Source organism: Haliotis rufescens, unplaced genomic scaffold, assembly GCF_023055435.1.
Source record: "Haliotis rufescens isolate VD_foot unplaced genomic scaffold, xgHalRufe1.0.p SCAF_12, whole genome shotgun sequence".
In the NCBI taxonomy this organism is placed as follows: Eukaryota; Metazoa; Mollusca; class Gastropoda; order Lepetellida; family Haliotidae; genus Haliotis; species Haliotis rufescens.
In genome coordinates this window covers 8,760,397-8,772,687 of record NW_025963802.1, presented here as the reverse complement: position 1 = coordinate 8,772,687, position 12,291 = coordinate 8,760,397, and the positions used below count along the sequence as shown (strand labels likewise).

Genomic DNA, 12,291 nt, shown 5'->3' with positions numbered 1-12,291 from the left:
AGTGTCCTATATTTTCCTATAGTGAGTGAATGAGTGAGTGTCCTATGTTTTCCTATAGTGAGTGAGTGAGTGTCCTATATTTTCCCATAGTGAGTGTGTATCCTATATTTTCCTATAGTGAGTGAGTGAATGTCCTATATTTTACTATAGTGAGTGTCCTATATTTTTTACTAAAGTGAGTGAGTGAGTGCCTTATATTTTACTAAAGTGAGTGAGTGTCCTGTATTTTACTATAGTGAGTGTCCTATATTTTACTATAGTGAGCGTCCTATATTTTACTATAGTGAGTGTCCTATATTTTCCTATAGTGAGTGAGTGTCCTATATTTTCCTATAGTGAGTGAGTGAATGAGTGAGTGTGTGTCCTATATTTTCCTATAGTGAATGAGTGAGTGAGTGTCCTATATTTTCCTATAGTGAGTGAGTGAGTGAGCAGCATGTTACACCATTATTACAACTTTTCAGAAATATATATGTCCAAGGAGGCATGCTTGAGAAAAAGTGAATGAGGTTTATCATTTAGCAATATTCCAGCCATATCTCGACACAAGAATGTACACACACTTTGTACTTATGTGGAAATCAACCTGAGGTCTTCTTCACCCAGAGCCGACACTTGAACCACATGGCCACCCACTGTCATAACAGTGATACAATTTCAGATACGTAGGTGATGGGACAGGATCAATTTGCTGAAACAACCTCAATAAAATACTACCTGACTGTACTTTTTGGATAGGCCCACCAAAATATAAAGAGATCTAATAACCAATATTTATTTTCAAATTGTCCTTATTTTGTGTATTTTACAAGGTGTAATTCTCAAAATCATTCACTGTCCAATTTCCATGGCCATCAATGTTCAAATCTAGAAGTATATATATCCATGCGTCTTCCTCCTATTGAGACAACAGCATTTAAAAGAAGCCAGAGCTTCGGTAAATATCATTAAGTCGGGTTGTGTGCAGTGTTTTTTAAACCTCAAAACAAAATGTATAATCTATGAGCAATTTAGTTGAAGTCTGTGATTCAAAAAGAAATGTTTACAATACATTTGTTTTTATCTGTATTTTTCAAGAAAAGCAGATTCAAACACTTCATTTTATCATGTTCAAACATTAGTAAACTGCTTCCTAAAAATCTCTTTAAACATTTAAACATTAATCAGACATTTGGTGTTAATTCTTAGTCTTACTCTATTTCATACAACACATCTGATATAATTCATTACAACTTCTAAAGGGCTTCTTCAATTATGCCGATCCGATGGACAGAACAATGCCTTTTATCTACCTTGTTCCATTTATAAATCTTGTCTCTTCCTTAATGACTTTCATACAGCCGGCAGAATATGCATCTGACCCAGTCAGAAAGGATCGTTCGTCTAATATATAGTCTGGAAGGTAATTTAAGGTACCTTCGTTTACTACAATATCTGAAAAACTATCGGACCTACTCCAGTCAAAGTTGGTATGAGATTATTAAACAGTCATACATAACTGGATATTACATTTAAAGACAATCGGTGCATGAATAAAAAATCTGTCTATTCTGTCATTCCCATGCAACCTTTCGAGTTGAGTTGATTGGTTCAACTGTGTCATATGGCCCTGTGACGCAGGGGTAGCATTATGCAGATGGCTGTTTCAAAGAATGCTCATTCCACCCGTGACGAACAGGTCTGGTTGTTGATGAAATATAGTGATAGCTAAATAGACAGATTTTTTTATTCATGCACCGATTGTCTTTAAATGTAATATCCAGTTATGTATGAGTGTTTAATAATCTCATACCAACTTTGACTGGAGTATGTCCGATAGTTTTTCAGATATTGTAGTAAACGTCGGTACCTTAAATTACCTTCCAGACTATACAGCAATAGAACTACTGTACAGTTAACATATAATGGGTACCATAACTGGATAAGAGAGAGTGTAAGACAAGGCTAAAGACAGTCTTTTAATGACACAAGTTGTCATCAGTGTTTTTTCATTCCAGTGGTCCTATCAGAACGATAATGCAAATGGTACATTTTGGACGTGGTTTTACACCATACTGAAACTAGAGGGAATATAAACGAAAATCATTTCAAGATAATATTTATGTCGAAAAACACCTCCTGGAGATATATGTTCCAAATGTTCGTCACCATGATGTCTGTGACAGGAACAACCAGAATACACCGACCTGTTGGTTGGATAAATCTACAGGTGTCAAAAACACAAACCACAATGTTCGAAATTAAGCATGAAAGTCAGGGGGTCCTTGTAAAAAATCCCAATGTTAAAAGTTAAAAAATTAGGAGGCCCTGTATTCAAATATCATAGGAGCTAACCTCAGGACCTCCCATATTTGTATTCTGCATACCATATTCGTCCTAATAGATGTTAAGCACCCTAAAAGGTCTCCCCATCACCTGTAGTGAGACTTTTGCTTTCCTCTCTCACACAACAAGCCTATGCTTGTGGTCAATACATATTTTCAGTGAATATTGTTCCCATCACAGCCTGATACATGTCCCCGAAGAACACCGGTAACATAATAGATGCATGCCAGCATGACCTGCCGAATACGCAACATTATATACAATCAAAAAAGTTTAAGCACACCCAGTTTTTACATATGACTACCGTTGATCTGTCATACCATGACAGATTCACAATAGCCACATGAAAGAATCAGGAGTTCGTGAAATTCTTGTGAGTAGCATATAACTTCATACAGAGGCAATTTTGCCATTCAAATATCGAACCTGAATTAATAGTTACCCCTTTTCCTTGAGACACACTTTCACACCTCTGACTTGGTTAAAACTGTTGTAATACCTATCTGGGAAAATTTAATATAATCATGTCTACCACAAATGGACAGTTTTATGAAATTTAGCTACTGTTATCTTCCATGCAATGAGTGTTAGGTAACTTACAGTATTATAATCTGCAAGCTTGACACAGTGTTATAATGTATGATTGGACTGAGCTGTATACTGAATTACATAATGTACCATGGGCTGATGACCTACATCTGTAAGAATTAAATAGCTATCTAAATAATTATACTGAGAGGCAAGTTAATGATGCAATTGTTTCGGCACAGTGGGGAGAGACAATTATTTAACGATGACTGACCCATGAAATCTGATGCAGGACAATAGTTATTGAAATGAGTGAGAAGTGAGTTGGGTTTAACGCCGCTTTTAACAGTATTCCAGTTATATCCCAGCGTGTCAGCTTAATGTGGGAGGAAAGCCTGAAGTAGTGCAGGTCTCAGACGTTTACCACTTTGGTGAAACCCATGAGCATGGGTATGGTGCTGACAAACCTAGAAACATAATCAGGGTGAACAGGGATTCGAACCCACGATCATAGGTTTCTGGCGTGCCCAAAGGGACACAACTCTGCACAGCAAATCGCGGCACCTTAGACGACTGGGACACCTGTGCCCCCCCCCCGTTATGGAAATGAAACCTCATGACATATGCCCTGCCATCTGTACATTCCCTACGCAAGCTATTTACCCATTGACAGCTAACTTATCACTGGCACATTTTTCACTACCTTCACACAACTAACCTTAATTCAGGCCTGAAAATGTCTTGAGTAACTTCCAAAGATTATAGGTTTGATTTAATCAAACCAGCATCAAAGTACAAAATGTATAGTGAAAGAAGTTGTACAAGTAAGTACAGGGGCGGATCCACGATTTTAAAATGGAGGCATCACTTCAGTGGGGACGGGTCCACCCAAGAGCCTACCCCCAAAAATCATGGATATTATATGAAAACTATATGTAATAATTTTACTTTAACAATCAGCTGTAACAAGGGGAGGTGTGTGTGCGTGCGCGCGTGCGGCCACCCCTAAAACCCTCCCTCTAGATCCACCACAGAAGTAAAACATAAAAGTTGATTATCGAGTGATGAAAATTATCATTTGAAGTTTTAAATTAAAATTGAAATACAAAACAAGAACTTCAATATTCAGAATATTTCAATTACAACGCTGATTTTATTGGATTCACAACTACCCACATAACAATGCTGAAGAGCGTGCTGCTTGTGTGATGAGAGGCTTCATACAGTACACCTTAGTGCAAGTTTGGAGCTTTCTATTATGATAAGTTGTAGGTAAACCTAATCCTCTGAAAGAACTTTGAGATTTCCAGTATGAGAACAGTAGAAGTAATTCCCTGTGACTGGGGGAGCCAGACAAGTTCTACAAGAGAATCATGTGAACTGGAGCCGTGAAGCTGGAAACTGTTAACAGCCTCATCAAGGGAAACATTTCACTACATCCCTTAATTGAGATGTAGAAACGGAACTATTTGGGGGTTTACATTTACTAATCCTTCAAGGATTAATTTCTAACTAATTGTTCTTCAGTCATTATTTCAGAAACTATTAAAAACAGGAAGATTTGCTTCATGAATTGAACAAAATTATTTTTACCAGTTATAAACTTCGTGACAATGTGAATGAGAATTTCGATGACATGAATGGTATGCAACTGAGCCTATCAGAGGTAGTATAGGAAATGTGATTTTCCCAAAAAATAACAAAGTGCATACAATTAGTTTAAAATAAAAGACTGAATATTCTAAAAATATATAATAATAAAAAGACAGAGTAAGTGACTCAAAAAACATGAGTATGTTCCAATCTTTAAAATCTGAATTGTAAATATGGAGACTATTATGGAATCCATCCTTAGACTGACTTCATACAGAGTTTACCATTACAATATCAATTTTTCCTGCATGGTATATCAAGTGCTCTGAATTTTGTATTTCAATAAACTTGGTAAACTTGTCAAAGTGTTTTTTCATATATGTATAATGCTCTCTTACCAAAGTCCTAAGACATTTACCAGATGTAGCTGACTTATATTGTGTCAGCCAACTGTCAGCTAACAGAAGACAAAAGATTAAATTGTCTACTCACCAAGCTTTGGTGCCATCCGACTTGACGGCGCATCCAAATGTCAAACTGTGTCTTTATTTGTCTCCGCTGGCTCAATATTTGGAGACAATAGAACACAACTGTCAGTTCTGCAGAAGCTAGAAGAAAACACTTGCAGCACAATCTTGTGACAATCTTCTTCACTGGGAGTAAAATCAAAAATGGTCTTTAGTTGGATTTGTAAATTGTCTCGAAATCCTGTCCACAACACTCCAGAGCAAAAGACTTTCTCTCACATGCAGCCTTCTACAGTGAGAACACTCCTCAAAACAAATCAGTCACTAACTGCAACCTCAATACAATTCTTGAACTAAATGATTTTCAAATGATTTTCAAGTTTTCAAACGTTTCCACCTTTATAAATTGCTTTTCAAAAAAGCATGAAATCATTCAAACTTTGCCTTAAAGCCACACCCCTGTTTGTCTCCTCCTCCAATCAGAAGCGCTTATACAGGTAGGGCCGATTTCACATATGCTGCTATCAAGCACTCCGATCAGGATCTTATTATTGAGCAATCTGATAACATGAATCTGCCTGTCTCTGCCAAGCATAGGCAGCTTCTATCAATGCCAGCTTGTATCGCCAGCAGAGTCGTATTCAACGCCTATATACCATGCCTGGGTGCTGCTGCTGCAACATATGCAGTAGTCATTAAAGGGGCCGACAGAGCGTTGATTCCTGGGAACATCAATAGCCAGTCTCTCGAGGCAACGGTTGCTCGCAGATTTGCTTGCAAGCAGGGGACGGTAGCAGGCTGAGGGCAGAGGAGGCTACAGGTTACAAGGAGTGTGAACCTGGTGTTTCTTTACAATCAATGCACACTTTAGGAGATATCGGGATGGGGGTGGGAGGGTGATGCAGAGGTGTCCGGGCTGAGGTCCGCTCAAAGTGGAGGGGCTGAACACACACTCAAGCCTCCCCAATAGAATCCAGGCAGACACGAGTTTGCAAATACATAAAAGGCCTTTTACAGTTTTCTGGCAGTTCTTGTTTTCAAGTCTGCAAGAAGACTCTTTGAGATGGTCTCAGAGAAAAGGATGGCCTCTTGTAGTAGGTCTGAACAGGTATTAGAGGTAAAAATACTGGACATGAGGGTGAACGTGAGCTGAAGATGTTGCTGATGATGGTATCGCAGACAGGATAACAAGATTGGTGTTTCAGTTGCCTGTTGTTCTGACATTAAAACTGCAAAAGGTATTTACATATAATTCAAGCACATATCACATATCCCTGGGATCAGTGGAGAGTTTACAATTCCAAAGTATCAGCTGAGGTTATATCCAGGTATTTTCTTTTTGAAATCAGATTCATGAAATCACTTATCGTTCAATGATTTCAACACATAGAGATCCCGTGTACGACATGCACTTCAGTTTTTGGTCAATTGTTTTGTAAAACAAATCCAGAAGTATTCCACAATGTCTGCATCTGTCATCAACGTGCTCTGGTTGTTTTATACCTGGTACTTTGATGCTCCACCGAAAACAGTCTGTTAAGCACACATCATTGATGGTAAAGAACACAAATCAGCAACAGAAAATATTTTCCCAAAACAAACACATCCAAACAACGAACTTGTAACCCTCAAGAATGTAGAAACAAATTTCAAGAAATCATCCTGACGAATAAGTTCCCTCTGCGGGTCGTAGATGAGTCAGAATAGTGTAATAAATTTGAAATGTGAAGGAATTCTTTAATATACCATTATGATATTTCTTTCCTCATAGAATCCCAATTAATCATCATGGAACTGACTCCTATGTGTGAAGGATGTTCTGTTGGAGTTTTATATGTGCACATACACCATCCATGATTATTTCCTGTCGTGCAAAGGGCAGGTGTATTAAGTCATCCTCCTGTTTTCTCCTTCAGTGATTAAATCATAACATGTCCTCACAGCGGATAAAACTCTCAGCATGACTTCATCGTGAAGTGGGATAGGTAGATGCGTTACCCAGTTGTCAGACCGACTTTATAGGAATCAACAGTTTCCACTTAAGTCTGCCATCAGTGAGTATGTATAATACACAAAAACCATGGAAAACATCAGATCCTTCTTCTTGTCGGATGATAATGGTGTTCTCTGTTCCAACATCACTTCATAAAACAGTTAGCAGCTCTGAAATGAGAAACAGGCATTGAAATTCTTCTTGACACATAATGATCAAGTTGTAGATAATATCAATCACTTCTTGTCAAAGTGTCTCTCATCAGGCCAAGTAGAAGTGGAGCTTGGTGTTAGGATCCTGCAACCACCATAATGTTTTACTTGCTATCACAAGACAAACAGTGTGTTAGGTTAGAAAGGAGATACTTGTAACTAGTACTGTAGTCATCTAAATAAGTGAACCCCATCTTTGTAAGTTTTCCCTATTGCATAATGTAGTGGGATTTATAAGAAGGGCCAACATATATATGAAAGCCAAAATGCCTTCAGGAAGATAATCACATAACATACAAGGGACGAGATCCTAGTACATTTGGGGACAGGACACTTAGGCACAAAGTTGGCATTCCCATGGGTTTCAATTGTGCACCAACCCTTACTGATCTGTTAGAAAGGAGATATTTATAGTACTGTATTCATGCAAAGAAGTGATTTTCATCCGTGTAAGTTGTCCCTATTGCATATGTAGAGGGATTTACAAGAAGGACATCATATATTTGCTGTGAGGACGACAATCTTATACAAGGAGGGAGATCCTAGTGTACGGGGTGGATTTAAGCCTGCAACTGTCAGGAGTGAGTGAGTGAGTTGGGTTTAACACCACTTTTAACAGTATTCCAGTAATATCGCGGCGTTCAACTGTCAGGAAGACACACTGGCCGTAGGTGCCGCACAGTCATGTGTTATTAAACAGTCTGGCCCAAAACAAACTGCCAGTCTATTCAACGTTCCATACAAAGTTTTGCTGTCCAAAACATTGGAATGGCATTGGTAGTTTGTTGAATGTTTTGTTTTTGTTGTTTTATTTATGCTCTAGTTAGAAATATTTCAGCCAGACTATTCAACATTCAATACTTAGTTTTGCTGTCCAAAACATTGGAATGTCTAATAATTATGATAGAATGGAATTGGTACTGTGTTGAATGTTTTGTTTCCTCTGTTTACCACTGCCGTTAGCAAATTACAGCCTGGGCCAGGCAAAGAAACAAAAAAAATTCTGTGACTCATTGAACGGCTACCTTTCTTTCTTATCGCCACCAACTTGAAATAAGACCTGCCAATTTAAAAGAAAGACCTGAAAATTTAGGATTAGAATTATTTAAACTAATGACATCTACTCCTTAGTTGTCTTATCATGATAAACTTTTTTATGTACCAGTGACCACTTAATACAGATTGAGAACCAACGAGCAGTTAAAGCAAAAAATAAAACATGCTGCCTTGACACTGATGGAGCCATTTTACTCCTGTAGAGCATCAATTGAACACAAAGACAACAAAACACACTGGAATATATAACAATTGAGGTAGTGAGTGAGCGAAAGTTTTTTCATGCTTCAAATCAGCAATATTATATCAGTATCAGTCACCTGAAAACAGCCAAGTCAGCAATATTACATCAATATAAGACTCCTGAAAACAGCCAAGTCAGCAATATTACATCAATATCAGTCGCCTGAAAACAGCCAAGTCAGCAATATTACATCAATATCAGTCGCCTGAAAACAGCCAAATCAGCAATATAACATCAATATCAGTCGCCTGAAAACAGCCAAGTCAGCAATATTACATCAATATCAGTCACCTGAAAACATCCAAGTCAGCAATATTACATCAATATCAGTCGCCTGAAAACAGCCAAGTCAGCAATATTACATCAATATCAGTCGCCTGAAAACAGCCAAGTCAGCAATATTACATCAATATCAGTCGCCTGAAAACAGCCAAGTCAGCAATATTACATCAATATCAGTCGCCTGAAAACAGCCAAGTCAGCAATATTACATCAATATCAGTCGCCTGAAAACAGCCAAGTCAGCAATATTACATCAATATCAGTCGCCTGAAAACAGCCAAGTCAGCAATATTATATCAACATCAGTCGCCTGATAACAGCCAAGTCAGCAATATTACATCAAAACAGCTTTATACCACCAGTTACAAGGAGACTGTTGTATGTGTGCTGCAGTGCATACACCTCCTATTTTGGAATCAAAGACTCAAAATTACACCAGATTTCAAGAACACATCATGACTATGATGATCGTCTATTTTGCTATTTTTTATTAATGCACAATTCGAATACAGCCTGACCAAGGAAAAAACCATTCATGACCAATCTTCTCTGATAAGATTTTTTTAACTGTTTGAGTACTTTTCTACCATCCTGACTAAAACCATTTACTAAAGATATGATCTGCTAAAACTAACATCAAATACAAATCATTGCACAAAAACTTATCTACCCATGGTCCTCAATAGAAATGAAAAGTGAACAAACGTCCTTCCCTTTAACAACAAATAAGCTATCGCCGTCTCTTCAAAACCAGAATATTCTCTTCATTTGATCGTAATGAAAGTTCCCTCTGAAGTTGCATCTTCATGTTTTATTTATGATTATCTGAGGACATCACAGAACAACAAAGATGTGTGAGTTGACCGCATGAGAGGTAGATACACAACTGATCAAAAATAACTTCCCTTATTGTCTGATCCAGTTAAGAGGACAAAGTTCACTTATCAGCACACCAGGTGCCTCTTCAACTTCAGAAACAAATGAGTACAACAGTAATTAAAATAAAAAACAAAAACAACAGAGATATCTTTAAGTAACATCATAGAAGCTGCATTTGTTTGCTTGTTTGTATATTTTTAAATGCTGCATTCAACAATATTTCAGCAATATGTCAGAGGTCTGAAAATAAACCATGTCAGGAGCAGACAATCCAGTGATCAATATGGTGAGCAACAATCTGTATATGAGAAATCGCTACAAACTAAATCACCAAGCCAGACCACCCGATCCATTTGGTCGCCTCTCACGTCCAGCTTAGGTTGCTGGGGCCCTATTCAAACACGCAATCTACTTGGGGTCTGTGAAGTATCACTAGAACAGGGTTGACATAGATTGCAACTTCTTTATTCTCTTAATGAGATGTTTTGGTACTAGTTTGTTTGTTTGCTTGTTTAACGCCACACTCAGCAATATTCCAGCTAGTTGAAGGTGGTCTGTAAATAATCAAGTCTGGACTAGACAATCCAATGATTGACATCATAAGCTTCGATCCACGCAATTGGGATACGATTCGGTCACGACTTACGACCAGCATAGGTTGGTTTTTTGGGTTTTTGTTGTTGTTGTTGTTTACACTGCACTCAGCCATATTGCAGCTATATGACGGCGGTTTATAAATAATTGAGTCTGGACCAAACAATCTAGTGATTGACATCATGACCATCGATCCACGCAATGGGGATACGAAGATATGCATCAACCAAGTCAGCGAGCCTGACCACCCGATCCCGTAAGTCGCCTCTTACGACAAACATAGTCACCTTTTATAACAAGCATGGGTTGCAGAAGACCTATTCTACGCCGGATCTTCACGGGACACTGGTACTGGTACCACAATTAACTCTTGCTTGATGAGGGTACCAGCGCCTATACTGAAATATCACTTGCTTGAAAAAGGCTGCGACCACCTGTACTAAAGCATTTCATGAAGGTCAAAAGAATTGAAATTGTTTCGTCAACACATCTTCGTAAAAAAGAGCGATATACAATATTTACCGTATAATAAGTAAACGACAATCACAGTGACAATGTTTACAGAATAGGGGAAAGTTATTTCTGCACTGTAGTGTACAGCAACATTCAAGGATTACCTATGCATATAGACCTTTCTACATCATTCCATGCACTACTAGCACTCTGTAACACAGTAATGGAATATTGATGTTTTAACAGCCTTTTGCAAAGTATTGTTACATGAAAACAATAGGTAATTTATCTCAAACACAAAAGCTGCAAACTGAACACAACAAGTTCTGTGAGGTGACCAAGACCACTACATTTCAAGTTTGAGGTTGACGAAATCTCCAGAGAATTGCTCATGTGAGTTTGTGATGAACTATTTTGGTTAAATGGGTTACATTGCAAATCCAATTAGGATGATATATAAGTAATTGTTCGTTTATTTGTTGTTTAACATCTCACTCAGCAATATTCCAGCTGTTTGACAATGGTCTGTGTAATATAGTCTGGACCAGACTATCCAGTGATTAATATCATGAGCATCGATCTACACAAATGGGATACAATGACATGCATAAACCAAGTCAGTAAGCCTGACCACCCGATCCCATTAGTAACCTCTTATGACAAGCATAGTTGCCTCTTACGGCAAGTATGGGTTGCTTAAGACCTATTCTACGCCGGATCTTAACAGGTTGCCATGTTCTACGTGTGGCAAGGGAAGTAATCACAAGATTATAAACACAAACCAGTGCAAACAGATCATAAAGAAATCATCATTTTATTATTCTTTGATATACAATGGCAAGATTCCTGGCAGCCTAGCAGAGAGAATGGTTTGCATTTGTCCAATTACACTGTGGTTACACAGGACCTGACACATTGTGCTTGCAAATGCATATTGATACTGTATTTATCTTAAACATTTTTTCTCACTTTATATTCAAACTGAAGCAATTACACACTGACTGCACACATAGCAGGAATTGATCTATACCTGGTCAAAGGATGATATTTATCCCAAGTGTGTGGAAAATGTCATCTCCCAAGTTGGTGTAACAAAATTCAAAATTCCTGTGAGTGTAATATTAATTAATGTTATAGTTAAACAGAGGCAATTTGTATTTCACTGAGAACAGGGCCAAAAGGCGGAAGACGCCTTAAATGCTGAGTTATACATTACTATACTTGAAATTCATGAAAAAAATCTCACTTCAATAAAATATGAACTATAAAAGTCCCAGTTTTACACAAAATAATAATTTCCAATTTGCAATGAAGGGCGGTTAGTTTAGTAGTTCTAGATACATGTAAAACCCTGCATTGATATGTAGAGAGAAAGCCAAAAAATTGTTTCCAGAGCATTTAAGTACATACATCACAACAGTTAAAGGAACAAAACATACTTTTCTAATGAACAAATGCTTCTTCATCAAACTGGAAATAATGATGAGAACATGGTTACATAAAGGAAAATGAGCTGAAAAGTCCTTTTAAATTTTGTGAAATTTGATGGGTTAGTTGATTTTTACTCCATTTACTCTGGTGGATATAAACACATAGCCTGAAATCAACCTTAATCCTCTTCTGATTTACTTAAAAACCCTGAAACTAAGTACCTGGCACTATAAC

General features: G+C 37.6%; 1 protein-coding gene across 1 annotated transcript in view; it reads right to left on the bottom strand.

The window, feature by feature from the left end:
* Positions 1-7,033, bottom strand: part of LOC124143898 (sex peptide receptor-like) — a 213,342-nt gene extending 206,309 nt beyond the window's left edge. The window contains exon 1 of the mRNA XM_046513064.2: positions 4,939-7,033. The gene's annotated coding sequence lies outside the window, so the exon portion shown is untranslated. The remainder of the gene's footprint in view (positions 1-4,938) is intronic.
* Between the last annotated feature and the right edge of the window lie 5,258 nt (positions 7,034-12,291).